The following is a 21,227-nucleotide window of genomic DNA, read 5'->3' as shown; positions in this document are numbered from 1 at the left end:
GCAGTTACGAAGTTAAAAGATGGTCTACTGTTGAAGACAGAACCATTTATTTCTTGTTTTCATATAATCATCAATGTAATGAGACTCACTGGCATTTCGCACTGCGACAGTTTTTAGAACTGATTTATATGCAAACATATCTTCAATACAAGCACTGTATTTACGTGAAAGCGAGAAACAGTATTGACTGGGATATAGTTGAAGTCTTTATTATTACAAATCCGATCGACAAAAAAAAAACATAACGATTCCGAACACCTGCGTTATCTTTGAACCAGTTGCAAAAGAATTTAAAAACGTTGAAAAATGTGCAATTTCAGGCGAGATAAGCACTTTATCCAAAGTCTTCGTGTAATGAAATTTATTCGTTACAATAGATTGCTGGGGGTAAACAGTTCGGATAGCCACCTTAATGTCACATGTAAAGATATTGACAATATCCTAGCCTGAATGTAATGACGTCATTTTTCATGTAAAGAATATGCAAACTAAAGAACTCTACCAACAGAAAAAATGAAAATATTTGTTCATAAAGTTCATAGTTTCAGATGCGCCACCTACATACGTGTACCACAATTCATTGGTGAATTATGGCAGCCTAATCATTCTTTTTACACTTTAATTAATAGTAAAATCTATACTTTTACGGAAGACTGTGGACGGACGTTGTGAGACATGCGAGATCCAACCACAAAATCTACACACTGCCTATCTAGAACATAGGAATTATTTAACAAACATTTATCTGCTAGGAAGCGTTGCATGTGTTTATAGCAGGCACACCCTTTTGGCAGAGGTTCTACATACGTAGAAGCACGTGGTGTAGAACACGTTAGGCACGTGAATTCGGTCCAGTTATAAACTTGTCACATGTAGTTTAGTAACAGGGGTGCTTTCTGGATGCTTCATGCCCCCCCCCCCCGACACAAGTAACCACAAGGAAGAGGAAATTAAAGTTCGCTCATTTGCACTGTGAGATCGAACCTCGAATTCTATATTTATAACCCTAAAGTTTACCACAGTTTGAAAGAAATACGAGAAGAATGGAACACCATTAGTCTGAAGTGAGTAAGAAAGTCTATAATAATTCAATATAATATAATAATTCAAAATGAGACCTAATTTTTTGTTGAACGCCAGTCTTAAGTAAAGAAAGAAAGATACAGGAGTTTTGAATGGTAACAATCAGAAAAGTTTTCTAAAAACAAAAGGAGATACAAGAATATGAAACGAAATGTTTAACGTGTTAAAATATAAGAACGTTAATCTTTGTATCTTAAGACTAACTAGGCCAAGTATTGTCAGTAACTGTTTCTGCTGGAATATTTGAAATGGAATTGTATCCACGAGAAGTAACAATCAACAGAAATCACAACAGATACTCCTAAAACCTTAATATCACATAAAGACATATTGGAATGAAGAGACAAAGAAATATTAGAATTCTCTAAAGACTTTTATGCATCAGTAACTTGTAACAAAAAACAATGATTACGAAAAAACTGATAGCTATTGAGTGGCGGGAAGTGAAGCCCTCTATACCGTCGACCTTCTTTTTTCTGTAGTAGGGGGCGTTACGTGTGTTACTAAAAAATACATAATACAGTTTCCCTCGTGTAAATATGGTTTTCTGTGTAATTACGTTTCTTCTGGCGGAGTGTTATCATACTGGGTTTAATAAATGTGTAGTGTGTCATAATTAGACATATCACAGAGTTACAGGTAAGAAAAAAAAACATTGCACTTTGTAATATTTGGCTTATTTAGGACAACGTTAGTCCGAAAAAGAAAAATTTAGGCTGTCTTCTGAGAAATCAGTTAACCCTATGTTTGACTCTGTGGGTCAAGGTGCGCATGTCACAACATTTTACAGAGTGTATTTGATGTCAGAGATATAAACTGTTCATTTGACCCCAAACTGGTAGCAGAGTTAATTACACTAAATAAGTTCCAGAGGTCATATAAACTTGAACTCAGATTGGTCAGAATCTGAGTCAGCTTGACGACTTTACACCTTGAACATTAATCTGATATGTTCTGATACACCGAGCAGAATTACAGCCTATTTCTAGTAAGAAATCGTTTTATTTTACTGAAAACAATTTTATTGCAAACTGGAACACCAAACTTTCTGATGGATGTACACGCGATGTCCGTCAACGAGAGGGCGTTGTTAAGCATTTATTGTTTAAAATATTCTGAAGAACCACCTTTAAAGGATTCACTGAGCAGCTGAACTTCGTAACCATGGCAACCGACCTCGTTTATATGGGTACGTGTTATAATGGACTGTCAGGACAAATACTCCCCCCCCCCAGAGGTCGTTTGATGACGTAACAGTTAAGTGTCTGACTAAAATGCATTTGTTCTGACTTTTCAAAGTTTCGAGTGTCAAATTAGGCTTCATGTTACCGTTGTCTGAAGACTACAGTTCTTCAAAATATTAATAATACAGGTTTAATTGAAAATTCAATTAACTTGACATCAATTGATTGGGCAAAACAATATCACATAATTCGCAACGTTAGAAACTAATATCCTGGAGATATTAGTGTCTTGACTTGATTCCAAGTTCCTAAATCACGTATATCATTCCTTCAGGAAACTCCAGTTTAAATTATAGAAGGTACTTCGTCGAATAAACTGCTCGTGGAATTATCTAACTGATGAGATTACAATTTTATAAAGGAAGTTTCAGAAACGATAAGGCACATAAAGGTGAATATTTGTAAAGGTACCTTAAGGGTATCGTCACATACTGCCACAACAGCAACTGTGATCCTCCAGTGTCCAGAACATGATGCATCCTTGTGTAAACGAATATCAGCAGATAAATTGTAGAGGCCTAAAAGGAATTTTACAAAACAACAACTGGACGTGTTGATACTTCTGGAAGACAGAAGCGAAAGAAAACGGAGCGAAGATAATAAACAAAAAATAATCCCATCAGTAGAATGGTTTGTTCTCCGTCTATTACCTTTTTGTTTAGCTCTGGTACGTTGATATATAGGCGTTTGTCGTTTTTTATTCCCATGGCCATGCACAAAGTTTCTATTTATTGAAATGCTTTGACCTCTTAACCCCGAAATGAATAAGATTCTTCCTTCAACCCCAAGGAAAGTGACCTTTGAACCCACTGATTAAAGTTCTAATTTTCCAGAAACGTCTATACGGATGTCATCGCCGTAACCCCATCATCCCACATTCAAGAAATATAGTTAGGCTACGTTTATAAATATATTATGATGTCAATAATAAAAGTCTAGCTGCATTCAGGAATGTCGATGGACAAAGGTAAGTCTACGGACCTCCAACGCTGAAATACGAGATTTGAGTCTCCTCGGTAGATAGGATACATACAGACTTTGTGACTTTGTACGATGTCAAAAAACAACACTACATTTTCTGTCTCTTAGTAGTAGCCACTCAATGTTTACTGCACAGAAGTTAGTCCTAGCATGATTTTAATTCTAGAATCCTTAACAACTGGAGTGGAACTCGGAGCTAGTTTTCTTTTTTCACATTACTTACCAGAAAGTTCGATTCTCCCCGGTAGATTCAGCAGATAGCCCGATGTGGCTTTGTTTTTGCTTTTGTCTGTTATACGAACACACACACACACACTTACCAGTAAAAACAATAGTGTTTAGAAAAGATAAACGCGTAGCAAGTTTGTATCATAGTTACCACGGTCAGTACCACCAGATGTAGCAACATTCCTGTCATAGTTACCACGGTCAGTACCACCAGATGTAGCAACATTCGTGTCATAGTTACCACGGTCAGTACCACCAGATGTAGCAACATTCGTGTCATAGTTACCACGGTCGGTAGATGTAGCAACAATCGTGTCATAGTTACCACGGTCAGTAGATGTAGCAACATTCGTGTCATAGTTACCACGGTCAGTAGATGTAGCAACATTCGTGTCATAGTTACCACGGTCAGTAGATGTAGCAACATTCGTGTCATAGTTACCACGGTCGGTAGATGTAGCAACATTCGTGTCATAGTTACCACGGTCGGTAGATGTAGCAACATTCGTGTCATAGTTACCACGGTCGGTAGATGTAGCAACATTCGTGTCATAGTTACCACGGTCAGTAGATGTAGCAACATTCGTGTCATAGTTACCACGGTCAGTAGATGTAGCAACATTCGTGTCATAGTTACCACGGTCAGTAGATGTAGCAACATTCGTGTCATAGTTACCACGGTCAGTAGATGTAGCAACATTCGTGTCATAGTTACCACGGTCAGTAGATGTAGCAACATTCGTGTCATAGTTACCACGGTCGGTAGATGTAGCAACATTCGTGTCATAGTTACCACGGTCAGTAGATGTAGCAACATTCGTGTCATAGTTACCACGGTCAGTACCACCAGATGTAGCAACATTCGTGTCATAGTTACCACGGTCAGTACCACCAGATGTAGCAACATTCGTGTCATAGTTACCACTGTCAGTACCACCAGATGTAGCAACATTCGTGTCATAGTTACCACGGTCGGTAGATGTAGCAACATTCGTGTCATAGTTACCACGGTCGGTAGATGTAGCAACATTCGTGTCATAGTTACCACGGTCAGTAGATGTAGCAACATTCGTGTCATAGTTACCACGGTCAGTAGATGTAGCAACATTCGTGTCATAGTTACCACGGTCAGTAGATGTAGCAACATTCGTGTCATAGTTACCACGGTCAGTACCACCAGATGTAGCAACATTCGTGTCATAGTTACCACTGTCAGTACCACCAGATGTAGCAACATTCGTGTCATAGTTACCACTGTCAGTACCACCAGATGTAGCAACATTCGTGTCATAGTTACCACGGTCAGTACCACCAGATGTAGCAACATTCGTGTCATAGTTACCACGGTCAGTACCACCAGATGTAGCAACATTCGTGTCATAGTTACCACGGTCAGTACCACCAGATGTAGCAACATTCGTGTCATAGTTACCACGGTCAGTACCACCAGATGTAGCAACATTCGTGTCATAGTTACCACGGTCAATACCACCAGATGTAGCAACATTCGTGTCGAGTTTTGTTGGGTTTTTTTTTTTCGTCTTAGCAGAGACATCTGTTGGAAATAATTATATCAAATAATTTAAAACGCGTTTCTTTAATCTTCCAAAAAGGAATAAAACAAACAACTAATTCCCTATAAATCCCTAAAATCAATAAAAAAAAAAACAGCAAAGGGTTTTATTCCCGGTTATTTTGGGACATGAACACGATGATGGTTCTACATTTAACGTCTTTTTTATTTTAATGTAATATCTCTACAATATCACATCCACCTTAAATTATTCTACAAACTAACAAAATATGCCTTCACCTCAGAATACTAAACAGCTCAGGCTATTAACACCGTCTAGTGAGAAAATAACAAACTAACCACTTTTGTACAGTGCTGCCATCTTCTTCATACAAACAATTGAATGTGGGAGCCCGATTATTTCTGTTATGTGACTGTGTACATAGAAACGTATTGCTATTACCCATTAATGTATATAGAAATACATGTTATTACCCATTAATGTATTTAGAAGCATATGCTATTATTACATGATAATGTACCCAGAAACATATTGCTATTACCCATTAATGTATTTAGAAGCATATGCTATTATTACATGATAACGTACAAAGACACATATGTGATTACATTATAATTAAGTAGAAACGTATGTTACTTTATCAGAAGACTCTAATATATACGGTAAAAGACCCAGCTCCAAGCACCACGTGGTAAGGAAGACCTGGTCACCTGAACGTCACTACCAATTTCTTGTCTCTCAAGGATTTGTTTACCTTCCATTTCTTGTGTAATTACTTATCACTCAGCTGTCAACAACTGTCTTCTCAGTTAACGATATAGAAATAGTTCATAGTCTTCAGGCCAATCTGGTTAGTTTATGTTATTATAAAGTATAAGTCTGATTATATATATATAGATATCTGTCCAACCAAAGTCTACAGAACCTTCATTCACTGACGCAATCGCACGAGACTTGAGGAATCTTCACTTCCATAGAAACTACAAATTCAATAATAAATCCATAATATCCTTAGACGACAAAAAAAGTTGCACGTCGGGACAGGTAAATACATATATAAATATTGTAGTAAAACACGTAGCTCGAACGTTAAAACATATTTATTAAAGCTCTGTATCAACTTTCCACTTTTGTTACTTGCTGGTCTCGTGAAAAAGTTGCGAATAAAATATGACCAACTGATGTTTTTTGATTTTCTCGGGGTTCAGTTGAAGGAACCTGAAGACTGATCAATATTAAAGGGGTAACTAGTGTGGTGTTTTTTGTTGGTTTTTTTTTTTTGTGGTCTCTTATCCAATAATTTTTCCAGATTTAATTTTGTATTCCCACAATCAATTATTTTTTTCGGGATATTTTCAGTTGTCAATGGTCAAGATCTCCAACCACAAAAAGTTGTTTAATTCATAACGAGTGAAAACTTACATTAAACTCGTGAACGCCATAAATCAACTGACCCGGATGTTCAGTTTACCGTAACCTTGACAACAGTTGAGTGAGTCCCGTTCCATGACAACCTTTCCCAGGATCAGGCAAGTTTGGTTTATCCATTAAGATCACTACAGTAATTTACATCAGCAGAGATGTTTTTAGACTTAAAAATAAAATCTCAGATACGAGCCATAACTAGATTATGCAAGTTTTCCCAGTTTTGTAGACGTGTGAGTAGAGTTATAAGATAATTTGATCTAAGCAGACGATGAAATGACAATCTAATAAACTTTTTATCTTACTTTCCGATGGATAAAACAGTGATATAAACAATAACATGTGTTTTAACATGAACTAAGGTATAGCTTTAGGTGCAACTTCGTTCGAAACCTCAAACTCTCTCTTTCGAGTTCTACCTCGCTTCAGCCTGTTTTTGTCAGTTTTACTTTCTGTGAATATTTTATTCGAGAAATCGGTTACGAATCTCAAATATGGAATGATTCATTTCGGCAGTGTACTGTAGAAACGTTTTATACTATTCCAAAACGAACAAAAAAAACGTGTTACTGTTGTTTAAGTTATTCATAAACCAGATAAAACCCGATTCTAAATTAAACACGGTGCTGTAGCGCCCCATCTGGCGAACAGACAAGCGAGAGTTTTTATTGGGTTGGTCAACAGACTCGGAACTCTCAAGCGCCCTCTTTATCCCCATCTTCTAAAGCCTGCAGCCAAGGTGCGAGGCCTGCCGGCTGGGTCTAATCCTTGCTCCATTATTTCCAGAAAGCGTGTGTATTGAACATTCACATTATGGCTTGTGCTAACGTGGATAATTGTAATATTGAATAACTGCTCTCAGTAGAACAGCGAACCCTCGGAACGACCGACTCTGTCTCTATTGTTATGGGAGAGGATTCGACGTGACGTGGGAAAGAATGAAACAGGTTTTAGGCCCCTTAAGGCTTACCTACCGCGCCTCAAGCCGTTAGGGTAATCAACCAAATCAGCTGCCGCTGTTATGATCCCACCTGGCACGTGCCACGCGGTGTTTTAAAAAAGGTACGGCACGCGCTATGCGACTCTCGAAATCCGAGATAATACCAGTTGTGTCCCCGTGATTCATTGAAAGAACTGCTTTTCCTACCTAGAGAGCGCTGTGTACAGTAGCATGAGCAGGACATAAATCTTGAAATAACGTGTCTCGCGCAGTTATCTTTACCGTAATAACTATATCTGAATAGATGACGTCACCAAATTTCACGAAATGCGTTTTGATACTACTAAAGTGGTATTACTAATTTTATATCCACCCTTCAATAACACAAAATCTGCCACATCTTAACAGTGGCTTGTTATACAGTATGAAACTAATTAACAAACAAACAACAAAAATAAATAACGGAGTTCGGGGAAACATGAAGAATATCTTCTAAACACCCACACTCACCCACGTCTCAGTCTCTACTACAATGTTAAAGCTATGTTGTTAGGGTTAGCTAGTGTCGCACATTAAACCACTGCACTGGTAGAATGTAGTTAAGGGTTGTCCTTACTCATCTCGTATTCTTGAAGCTAAAACTTCTATTTTCAGAAATCATGTTCAATCAGTCAACTGTAAGAAAACAGAATGTCTGGCTCAGTGTCCCACACACACTCACAAATACACCAGTTCATCCCTGTATCGTTACAGTTGGGCACGTGCTACATTCAAACCGAAACTTTGTGGTCAGGGTTATAACGGATTGATCTGGCCTTTGATGTCACGGATTCTTTTAGAGTAGAAGGAAATTCAAAGAAATTTACAAATAATCCTTTGCACGTGTCTTAAATAAGCGTAAGTAGAAACGTAACACAGCGTTGAATAGAACTTGAAGTGTATTTTCCAATAAGTTGTGAAAATGCATTTCAGGAACAACAAAAGCAATCAGGGAGAAACTACATAGCCTTGACCTCAGCGATTCTTTTCAAGATTACACGTGTTTCTATTGGATACCATCAAAATGTCACCTTCGAAAACTCAAAAAATCCTTCTCAAATTCAGAATTATCAGTGACCCGGGTCAGTTTTTGTAGCGTTATTAAGGAGTCTCGACCTTAATATGAAAATTCGTTAAACTCCCGCCACACTTTGCAGAGTTACTAACCCCAAACCGCAAAAAAATGCCCTATCTCATCATTATAACAAATGCTTTAAAGTGATCCTCAAACGTAGTGGTCAGTAAGGTGAACGTTTGGTCACCTTCTATACGACACCAACCCACAAACGTAGAGGTCAGTAAGGTGAAGACAAGCTATCTATCATACGTGTTGATTACGGACCTTTTGGGTCACAAATCTTATGCTAATCACACACGTAATAGCAGCTACATTTAGTGACGACATCTTATAAAATGTGGTGGGATGGAACTGCGTCACGTGACGACTCGTTGTCTTTGTAATTGTGAAAAGGATTTGTGAGGTTTTCAATCTCAAAGTGTTATAATGACCTTCCAATAAGAACAAGGTTCTTTGACCATATCGAAACAGTGATGTTGTTCATGTCGTAACAGATCCAGTAAGAATAAACTTCCGATTACGTAAAGCCAGCTGGACGGCACGAACCGATCGAGAAGTTAGACAAACAAGACGACGGGTAAGAAAGAGGAAATAAAGGAAGTTTGTACGTGACAAACAAACTGTGGACAAACCAGCAACTTCCCAAAACACCAGGAAACTTGCCAACTTAAACACGACATTTTAAAACAGTCTAGCTGAGCATGCTCAGTAACTCTTGTTGGATCCAGGAGTGAAGTTCAGATGGACATCGTTATGGACAACTGCCTATAGGGTGACATTGGGGGGCTCTAGTAAACAAGGACTTATGGAATGTTACTCTCTCGCAAAATATACATAAACTAAAGCGGGATGTCTGTTATGAGTTCTAACAAAAGGTAAACCTTGGTCATTACCAGACCTTGTCGCTACTTTCTTAACTCGCAACAGGAAATGTATAAGATCAAAGCACCGAAACGTTTTGAGAATATTCCATCTACCAGGCAGATATCAAACGAGATAGTCACTACGGAAGATCTAATTAGGGGTTAGAAAGCGAGTGTTTGGACGCCTCAATTCCTACTGCCTTTCGCTGTCTGCAGCCACTTGTGCCACAAACACGCACACACATTTTCCGTTGCGAGTTAATAAATAACAAGGATTGGAAATGGTTGGTTTTAAGCCAGAATCACATTAACAGACATCTCGGTTTTAGTGTTGACTTGACAGCCTGTATATGACTGATGTGATTTAAAATATTAGATCTGATTATTTGTATATCATACGCACAACAAAAAATAGTCCCGGTGGATCATCAGTGGTAAGTTTACAGACTCAAAACGCTAAAATTCAGGATTCGATTCCACACGGTGAAGAGAGCGCAGAAAGTCTGTTGTGTAGTTTGCGTTAAAACAAATATTAGTAACAATATTTAATTTGTTTTTTCACCTAAAAACTTTATTTAAAAGTAACCAAACACAAAGTAAAGACAAAGCCTCAAGATTCATTTCGAGAACTGAGAAATTATTTCGAAAATAGGCTGAGAAAAACATTTAAATTGGCGAGTATGTAAGTTTAGGCTGGGTAATACCATACCATGCAACAACACTTAAAATAAACAATAGTAAAAAATATCAGATATAAACCACAATATTTATCAGAAACCTCTGAGGGAAGCCCCCACGTTTATAAAACTGTACCTCCCTCGACCTGCTCACAACAAACAGTCTTCTGCAGCGGGTGTTTTGTTTACATTTTCTAAACATTTAATTTTAGAACTAAAACACAAAAAGAAATGTTTTATGTTTAACTAAATACGTATCACGGTTTATGAAGTTTGTACGTTACGTATTTGTCTTAAAAAACCCATCGAGGAGGACATACTAGCTTTAAAAGTAACTTTCGAAGGTTTTGTTGTTGTTTTTGGTGGGAGAGTTTCCACTTGTCTGAAGTAATGAAAACCCGTGAACCATTCATGACTTGTAATATCTGGTTATAGTTAATACAATTCGAACATTTTCAACATAAAAACATTGAGTCTGTTGTTGTGAGGTATACAATTAAATCTGTTACTTTGACAAGTTAATAAATATCTATTTTTTTAACGTGTTAAAGACATACAAAGAAATCAAGAGGCGAATTCCAGATACATATACATTCCAGATACAGACAGATGAATTTCTGAGAAGGTTGGTTTCTCTGGGTCTTGCATGTTTATCCTGTCAGAGTATAGATGGGTGTTCATTTACATGCGTGATTAACTTATTTTCAAATATCAATACAAATTCTCGTCAGATAAACATGTGGAATATTGTTTAAACAACTGTTTAAACAGACAAATTTATTTGATCCAGTTTTTAATACTTTGCCTTCAGGTCAAGTGTATAGTCCACACACACAGTGATAGCAGCTATAAATATATATTTTTTTAAACTAATGTTCTCCGTCCTTTACAATTTTAAAATCAAACACAACTTTAGGATATGATTCTTACAGTTCTAACTGTCCAAATGATAACCACTACGTCAGCAGTTCCTTCAGCTGGTCGACAAACAGGAAATCACGTAACACAATATCCTTGCCTAATAAGATGTGCTGGTTTCCGGTAAATTTTGACACTGGCGGAGAGGCTTAAGTGAACGTGAGACATGAACATGGCAGTGCTGTATGAATAACAGGGGGGTCAGCCCCACAAAATATGGTATTTATAAACTGCAAATGGGCCAGTTTCTAAAATATACATTGTAAAATGAGGGCATGCAGAGCATAGCAACCTTTAGACCACTAGTAGGCTTAACTTGCCCAACCAAGTACCAGGAGATAGAGCTCTCACCATTAAGTTTGTTTATTTGTTGTTAAGCATACCGTTAAACATTGAGCTGTCTGTGTATCAAAACCTGTCGTATATAACAGATTCAAGTTTGTAATTTATTATTTATAATTACAGTGTTAATGGTATAGCTTAGTTAAACTGTATACAGAAATCGGTCATTTAAAAAATGAACACAATATTCATCTGAAAAATGAGAGACATAAAATGTGAAATATATCGTCCGCAAACATAAATTTATCAACAAAATATTCGTCACAGTAAACTTGGTTTTGGTTTGTTTTGAATTTCGCACAAAGCTACTCGAGGGCTATCTGCGCTAACCGTCCCTAATTTTGCCGTGTAAGACTAGAGGGAAGGCAGCTAGCCATCACCACCCACCGCTAACTCTTCGGCTACTATTTTACCAACGAATAGTGGGACTAACCGAAACATATAACGCCCCCGCAGCTGAAAGGGCGAGCATGTGTGGTGCGACGGGGATTCAAATCCTCGACTCTCAGGTTACAAGTCGAGCACCTTAACCACCTGGCGCACTAGCGAGTGAAACCATTTTGTTAATACAATAAATAAAAGAATTATACACAAAAATATATAAACAATCCAAGCAATAAAGTCTTTTAAAGAATACCGTTAGACATGACTGTCACAATAATTACGTCACATTATATTTGAAACGATTTATTTAATACGCATGCGTCAATTTAAACTTTTCGAAAATAAGTTTCATATTTCAACCTCACAGAAAATCAAACACTTGTTAAGAATAAGATTCGTAAGTGAACAACACACGTAATCAGTAACAACCATTTTAACAATAATTCAGTTCGTTTCTGAACATCTTTGTGCATGCGGCTGTATAAAGCAGTGGTATTCCTTGCTCTTTCAACGATAAAGAATGGAGAAAGGATCACATAAGAAACAATTTTTCATGTATTTGTATGAATTTAATGAAGACACGTTCTTAGGATCAGCCAACATTAAGATTTGCTTATCCAGTTTATTTATTCATTTATATTAATTATTTATATTAGAAGGGAATTATTGTAAAGGATCTACAAAGTAATATTTAATGTGAAAGCTTTAAAATGTTTTCATTTTATTACCATAAATATATATATTACTTAACCATCGAATTACGGACTTATTTTAGTACCGTTCATTGCCAGTAGGGTCCGTACGAGTAACTTCATATTTTTTGTCCGTTATACTCTACAGTGAAAAAACAAAAAGACAACAACCACAACAACAAAGTCTCTTATTTTCAATGTAATATATTTATGAAATTCTTGATGTAAATGGTTGAATTAGCTACTACTGTATTAATGTAATATTTGTTTTAATTTTTTTGTATAACTTGTTTGTTAACCGTTTAAAGAATAAAGCGATGGGCCCACAGTTAAATAAACAGGTTAAAAAAAGGATGGTGTTCATATAGTAAATCTAACTTGTACAAATACCATGCTTGGAAAAGCACGTCTGTCAAAGTTTGTGATTATGTGAACTTCGAGTTCGAGAAATTTCCCGTGGTCTCTCGAGTCTCCTCTAGACGTTAAATACTGAATGAAATTGATCTGGAGTTATTATTTATTGTTGTTTCATATCAAACAATATTCCTGGGTAAACTCGCGTGGTAAATTTAGTAACTGACGAAATATGTTCGAGTCTTTTGTTCTTAAAACTTTTCTCATTATTGAACTAAAGTAATGTTAGTAGTACAATAAAAACAGCCAATATTCATGACCCTTTCTCAGAAAACAACCAATAAGGAACTAATATAATTTGTGAATATATCCAAGTGCTTCACATAACCGTACATTAAACGTTTTTACTTTCTAATTACACTCGTAAAAACACAGGAAACTTACTGTCCTTCTTGCAAGGCTTAGCTTGTTTTCTTCTTGTAGCTTTGCACCTGGGCACGTGCTCTGCCATCGTATCATGCTGTTGGCCCTTCGCAACTTAAAGTTCTTTCCACACTATTTGTAACTAGTAAGGCGTAAGTAGCGTTATAAGCCACACTGATGAAAAACCAGGGTTAACTAGACTACATGGTTTTATTACAGGACGAGCTGCTATAACCATTGTACCACATAACGATCATAGCGCAGTATAAACAAGGTAAAACCGTTCTTACCGACGTACTGCTTACGACAAAGCGAGCGAACATATGAGTGACCAATCAATGACTTTCCACGTGAAGGAAGTTTCTATTGGTTGAGAAATCTTCGTTATGATTCGTCAGTGACTAGTCTAGTTGCTCCACCCTTTCATAGTTATTTACATATTCGCCAAAAACAAAGTATATTCAATTAAATGTCCCATGCTGGTAAGTCTACGGATTCACAACGCTAAAATCACGGGTTCGATTCCCCTTGGTGGACTCAGAAGATAGCCTGATGTGACTTTGCTATAAGAAGACAGACACACATTTACTTAAATATATATTTAACACAAGTTTGAAACTTTTTAACGTATCGTTAAACAATGACTTACATTTTAAATCAAAAGAATATAGGTTCTGTGCACTTGATAATTAGAACAGTTTTCCCATAACTCGGGTATAAAACTAAAATTTGTATACAAATAAAATTGTCGGTTTCCTTCGATCAGAATGTATTTCAGCCAAAAATTTTGCTTTTTGAAAAATAAAGCAAAAAACAATCTGTATATGTAATTATCAGCCAGCAATACTTTGAAGAACCAATAAAATAAAACAACCATAGCACCTAAACGTTTGGTTTTCTTAGACTGATTCATCATTTTTATACTAATGTTTTCTCAAAAAGTAACTATATTAGATTTTTTCTTTTTAATAGGGTAAACTGAAACGTTTAGCGCCATCTCTAGATTAAATATAAAACTACAAATATAGTGGATTTTAATACAAGCAATAAACGACCTTATAACATCAAATTTGTGTTGTTTTTTTTAATTGGACACAAATGAAGAGGGGCAAAAAGGGTGCACATGATTATAATTATTTTATTTTTCATCCAATCTTTTGTTGTGTCAAACTGTAACTCTGACAGATTTTTGTTTACGATAGGTAATAGTTAATTATTTCATTAATACAATTCTTTCAATGATATGTTTCACAACCTCATATGTTAAACATACACCGCAGAAATGTACGCTATAGATTTGATTAGAATTCATTATTTTAAAGAAATAAAATTTTGGGCTATCAGTTAAAGTCTGTTTCAAAACGAAATGTTAAGTGTCCAATTAGAGATCGATTAAAATATGATAATTAATTTAAAATATGGTCGTTTATTACTAGTATTAAAGTGTCTTTTATATACCCACACAGGCCCGGTATTACCGTTTATTACTAGTATTAAAGTGTCTTTTATATACCCACACAGACCCGGCATGGCCGTTTATTACTAGTATTAAAGTATCTTTTATACACCCACACAAGCCCGGCATGGCCAAGCGTGTTAAGGCGTGCGACTCGTAATCCGAGGGTCGCGGGTTCCCATCCCCGTCGCGCCAAACATGCTCGCCCTTTCAGCCGTGGGGGTCTTATAATGTGATGGTCAATCCCGCTATTCGTTGTTTAAAAGAGTAGCCCAAGAGTTGGCGGTGGGTGGTGATGACCAAAGATTGTTTATTTATTTTTAAGAAAATGGTTGATTTTCCTAAATTTGGGCTAATTCCCTAGTGTATATATTCAATGCAGGCTTTCAGTTTGACATTCTTCGTGAGGTAAGAGATAATTTGAATATGAGCCTTACGTTAAACCGATAATATTGGTGAATCAATTTGTGTCATAAGCACAAACATTTCACAACAGATGGCGCATTACATAATTTTGGTTTATGTTAAACATAAAGCTCCGTTTTGGTTTGTTTTGAATTTCGCCCAAAGCTATTTGAGGGCTATCTGCGCTAGCCGTCCCTAATTTAGCAGTGTAAGACTAGAGGTAAGGCAGCTAGTCATCACTACCCACCGCCAACTCTTGGGCTACTCTTTCACCAACGAATAGTGGGATTGACCGTAATATTAAACCCCCTCCTGCTGAAAGGGGGAGCATCTTTGGTGTGACAGGGATTCGAACTCGCGGCCCTCGGATTACGAGTCGAACGCCTTAACCACCTGGCTATGCCGGGCAAAAGCTACAAAATAGACCATCCATCTGACCACCACGAGTATCGAAACCTCAGTATTAGCGTCGAAAGCCTACAGACTTGCCGCTGAGCCACTGGAAGGGGTGCATTATGTTAATTAAATGATTATATATACACTCTAAACAAAAAGTGTGTGTAAAATAATACCTTATTTATATGTACAAGTTTATTAAGAACATTTGAATATTTACAAAGTCATGAACTCATGTTCGTGGGTTTTACCACATTTTTAAGAGACTCCGTTTCGAACGCATTATGTTAAAGTATTGTTTTACTATCTGCAGTGAAAGACTGGTTCATATTAGGTACGACTATAATACTTTATAATAAGTACCACATGTTTACATTCTTAGAAACACATCCTGTCTAAGGGCCGGGAAACAGTTATACTTTTGATGATTTGTGTATGTATGTGTGTATGTTTGTGTAATAACGTTTTCGACTTGGAATTGAACCCAAGACTATTTGTACGTCAGAAAAGTGTTCAATCTATTACATTCTTCCATTATCACAAACAACACCTCACGTTGGTCCAGTTTTTTCTATGGTAATTTTAATTTTATTATTACTTCCTGGGCTAGTATTCAAATCAGAGATTTCTTACACCCTACCAACTAACTGTTTGACAGTAAAGCAACTCTTAACAACTCAACTGTCCTCGAGTCTTATCTCGTAATTACTTTTTGTATTTCTTTTGTGTGGTGACTTCTTACCTTAAGATTGAAGGCAAGGCCTTTCCACGCATAAGGAGTTCCCTACTAATAGACTTACAGAGTTAACCCTGATATAAATTACTATTTGGGTAAGGTTTAACAAAAACTCGAACTAATACATTGTTCCATTATCACAAACAAAGTGGTTTGTTGAATACCGCTTTATCTTGTTACAATTATTTAATGGACGTAGATTTAAACTCGAAACCTCTCATGCATCAGGTGAGAGCTGTACTGACTGAGTTAAAACAAAAAGCATGTTTAGAGGGTTGCATAACTCGAACCCGACATCAGATTTTATGTTACCCTTTTCAGGATCCTGGGATGTTATATATCAAACTGCTCTCGGTCACAAACAAACAGGATCGTATTTGGCACGTATGCTCAAGTACCATTATAATTAATTTTATATTTGTGGGTACTTGTTTTAGAACGCCAGAACAAAAATCGTTTTAATAATTTAAGAGAATTTTTGCTTGTTTATTTGGAATTAATCACAAAGCTACACAATGGGCTATCTGTGCTATACCCACTACGGGTATCGAAACCTGGTTTCCAGCGGTGTTAATTTTAAGAAGAGCAGACGAAGTTTCTTTAATTCTACAATATGTCATCAGATAAAGAAGCTTTATTAAATGTGAGAGAAAAGAATTATGAAGTTCATATAAAAGTACGTTAGTATAGTGGCTGAAAATAACATTCCCAGAGTTAATATGATTGTAACCAAGCTAAACAAGTTGTACAGTAGTTAACGAATCTAAATAGAGAAACTCTGGAAGCATTTCGTGGTAAAACTTTAACCTCGTGGATTGGTGAGGAAAACAGTTTGCTATATCGAACAATAGCACTAATGAGTTCGATATGTAGTGGATTTGACCTCTTTGATTTTTCGCACAAACATGCTGCAGGAGTCACTAGACTGATCTCTTGGGATCATGAGAGAAAAAAAGATCCAGTAACATCATAAGTCACAGAAAGACGGCTTTCATGAGAGACAAGTAAGAGATTTAAATTTAAACAGCCCAATCCACAAAACGGAGTAATAAGTAAAACAAGCAAAACTAATGTTGTTGTTTCAGGTAGGAATCTGTAATTCTAAAAATGGAGGAATTTATTCTAGTATTGATTTCTGATCTTGGAATCAATATAATCGAATCTAAGAATCGACTCCGAAACACTCGGGTTGATTTGGCTTTCTTGAGTCACAAAACGTAAAACTGTTGTTTCTGTCAACTATATTTGATGGTAATTTTGAAATTAATCGTGGTATTGAGGACGAGGTATTGAGGCCGTGATATTGAGAATGAGGTATTGAGGCTGTGGTATTGAGGACGAGGTGTTGAGGCTGTGGTATTGAGGACGAGGTATTGAGGACAAGGTGTTGAGGCCGTGGTATTGAGGACGAGGTATTGAGGCCATGGTATTGAGGACGAGGTATTGAGACTGTGGTATTGAGGACGAGGTATTGAAGCCGTGGTATTGAGGATGAGGTGTTGAGGACGAGGTATTGAGGCCGTGGTATTGAGGACGAGGTGTTAAGGACGAGGTATTGAAGCCGTGGTATTGAGGATGAGGTATTGAGGTTGTGGTATTGAGACACGAGTGTTGAGGCCGAGGTACTGAGGACAATGTGTTGAGGCTGTAGTATTGAGGACGAGGTATTAGAGATGAGGTATTGAGAGATGAGGTACTGAGACGAGTATTGAGGCCGTGATACTGAGAACGAGGTATTGAGGCCGTAGTACTGAGGACGAGAGTGTTGAGCCGTAGTACTGAGGATGAGGTACTGAGGACGAGTGTTGAGGACCGTAAGTATTGAGACAATGTACTGAGGCTGTGGTAATGAGAGACAAGTGTTGAGGCCGTAAGTACTGAGACGAGTGTGTTGAGATGAGTACTGAGACAATATGTTGAGGCTGTAGTATTGAGGACGAGTACTGAGAGCTGTAGTACTGAAAACAAGGTATTAAGAGCTGTAGTAATGAGACGAGATATTGAGATGAGGTATTGAGACAGTACTGAGGCTGTGGTACTGAGACAAGAGTGTTGAGGCTGTAGTACTGAGGACGAGAGTGTTGAGGCCGTAGTATTGAGACACAAGTATTGAGAACCATGGTATTGAGACGAGTATTGAGACCGTAGTATTGAGGACGAGTATTAGTACCGGCGTCGTACTGAGATACGAGTGTTGAGACAAGTATTAAAACCGTAGTATTGAGACACGATGCGTTGAGACGAGGCACAGTAAAAGGTAGTAATGAGATAGGTATTGAGGCCGTAGTATTGATGACAATGTGTTGAGGCCGAGGTACTGAGAGACTATGCTGTAGTAGGCCGTAGTACTGAGGACGAGAATGTGTGAGATGAGTATTGAGAGATAACAGGACAAGTATTGAGACCGTAATAATGAAAAATAAGTAATGAGGCTATAAGTAATGAGACGAGAGTATTGAGGCCGTAGTATTGAGATGAGTAATGAGACGAGAGTATTGAGGCCATAGTAATGAGACAAGATGTACTGAGGCCGTAATACTGATGAACGAGAGTATTGAGGCTGTAGTAGTGAGACGAGAGTGTTGAGATGAAGTACTGAGACAATATATGTTGAGGCTGTAGTAATGAGAACGAGTATTGAGGCTGTAGTATTGAGACGAGAGTGTTAAGGCTGTAGTATTGAGACGAGATATTACTGAGATGAGTACTGAGGACGAGTATTGAGGCCGTGGTACTGAGGACGAGTGTTGAGGCTGTGAGTATGAGAACGATGTATTGAGGCTGTAGTACTGAGACGAGTGTTGAGGCTGTGGTATTGAGAACAAGTGTGTGAGGCCGTGGTACTGAGACGAGTATTGAGGCTGTAGTACTGAGAACGAGTGTTGAGATGAGGCATGAAAACAAGGTATTGAGACTATGGTATTGAGGTCGAAGTATTGAGGCTGTAGTATGAGGTCGAGTGTTGAGGCTGTAGTATTGAGGACGATGTATTGAGGCTGTGGTATTGAGAGACAAGAGTATTGAGGCTGTAAGTACTGAGACAAGTAATGAGGCTGTAGTACTGATGACAAAGTGTGAAAACTATAGTATACTGAGACAAGAGTGTGAGGCTGTAAGTACTGATGACAAGAGTATTGAGGCCGTAATAATGAGACAAATAATGAGATGAGAAGTAATGAGACAAAGTATTGAAACCGTAATAATGAGAAATAGAAGTAATGAGATGATAATGTAATGAGAGAGTACCGAGAGACGAGTGTTGAGACTAAAGTATTGAGACGAGTAAGTAATGAGACAAGAGTAATGAGGCTGTAGTAAATGAGAGTATTGAGAGGCTGTAGTAATGAGACAAGTATTGAGATGAGTACTGAGGAAAATGTGTTGAGCTGTAAGTATTGAGGACAAAGTATGAGAGCTGTGTAGTATTGAGGACAGAGTATTAAAACTGTACTATGAGACGAGATACGAGGATGAGAGTACTGAGATGAGGTATTGAGACAAGTATTGAGGCTATAGTATTGAGGACGAGATATTGAGACGAGGTATTAAGGCCGTGATATTGAGAAATAAGTATGAGGACAAGAGTGTTGAGGCTGTGGTATTGAGACGAGAGTGTTGAGGCCGTGGTATTGAGACGAGTATTGAGGCTGTAGTATTGAGGACGAGTGTTGAGCTGTAGTATTGAGGACAAAATATTGAGCTGTAAGTACTGAGACAAGTAATGAGACCGTGATAATGAGAAATAGGTATTGAGGCTGTGGTATTGAGGACAGAAAGTGTTAAGAGCTGTGGTATTGAGGACGAGTATTGAGGCTGTAGTATTGAGGACCAAGGTGTTGAGGCTGTGGTATTGAGGACAGGTGTTGAGGCTGTGGTATTGAGGACGAGGTGTTGAGGCTGTGGTATTAAGGACGAGTGTTGAGGCCGTGGTGAGAGGACGAGGTATTGAGGCTGTGGTATTGAGGACGAGGTATTGAGGCTGTGGTATTGAGGACGAGGTGTTGAGGCTGTGGTATTGAGGACGAGGTATTGAGGCTGTGGTATTGAGGACGAGGTATTGAGGCTGTGGTATTGAGGACGAGGTGTTGAGGCCGTGGTATTGAGGACGAGGTGTTGAGGCCGTGGTATTGAGGACGAGGTATTGAGGACGATGTATTGAAGTCAACTCTATTTCCTCTAAAAATAATAGTAATAAAAGTCGGTCGCAACGTCGGTATTGATACAAGATTTGTTTTATAAACTTGTGAAACTTTCACTATGATCGTTTATTTTACAAGTTTAGCAACGTCTGATTTAATCAAAATGCAACTCGTATGTCACATCTCTAAATTCATGTCTAGTTTTTAAAACGTTCGTTATTTGTTTGTTACATTTCGCGCAAAGCTACACGAAGGACTTAAAGGACTAGAACGAAGACAACTGATCAACATCACCCACCGTCAACTTTTTGGCTACTCTTTTTACCAACGAATTGATCGTCATATGGTTAAGAGAGCTAGAATGTCCTGTTTTGAGATTCGAACTAGTGACCCATACATAGGGAGTCGAGTGCCCTAATAACTAGTCCATGTCAAGCCTTATCTTCAAAAGTAAAACACTTAAACAGACAAATCGTTTTGATAAAACATAACACTTTTGTGCATCACACAAGGCCCATCGTTGTTAACGTTTTCTTAAGAACAAATGCCAATGAGTCCTGTTATTTAAATTCAATAATACACAGTTAACGTTCACGCACTACTTTAAAACACGTTCTTAGAGTTATTAGGCCCTATCTGACCACTTCTACGTGTCAGCTTTAGTCGCTGTCTTTTTAAGATTTGAGAAAGAACTTTGCATAAGGCCAGTCCAATTTGATTTTAAAGAGACTTGCTGTATATCAGAAACTATCAGATGAACAGGACCTACGAAAGTCATAAGTCTATCGAACATATTATATGCTTACAATGATTTTTTAAACAAAATGCATGTTCTCATAATGTAAAAGTGTTGAATTTATTTAATAATTAAGCCCACAGCTGCTATTTG

The 21,227-nt window shown here is 37.6% G+C and overlaps 1 pseudogene across 1 annotated transcript in view; it reads right to left on the bottom strand.

Moving 5' to 3' along the window:
• The window catches only part of LOC143237687 (uncharacterized), a 120,476-nt pseudogene extending 106,952 nt beyond the window's left edge, over window positions 1-13,524 (bottom strand). The window contains exon 1 of the transcript XR_013020197.1: window positions 13,228-13,524. The product of XR_013020197.1 is annotated as an uncharacterized LOC143237687 (transcript). The remainder of the gene's footprint in view (window positions 1-13,227) is intronic.
• Window positions 13,525-21,227: the final 7,703 nt, after the last annotated feature.

Source organism: Tachypleus tridentatus, chromosome 2 (assembly GCF_004210375.1).
Source record: "Tachypleus tridentatus isolate NWPU-2018 chromosome 2, ASM421037v1, whole genome shotgun sequence".
NCBI lineage: Eukaryota > Metazoa > Arthropoda > Merostomata > Xiphosura > Limulidae > Tachypleus > Tachypleus tridentatus.
Note: the sequence above shows the minus strand (reverse complement) of the source record. Positions and strands in the feature narration are given on the sequence as shown.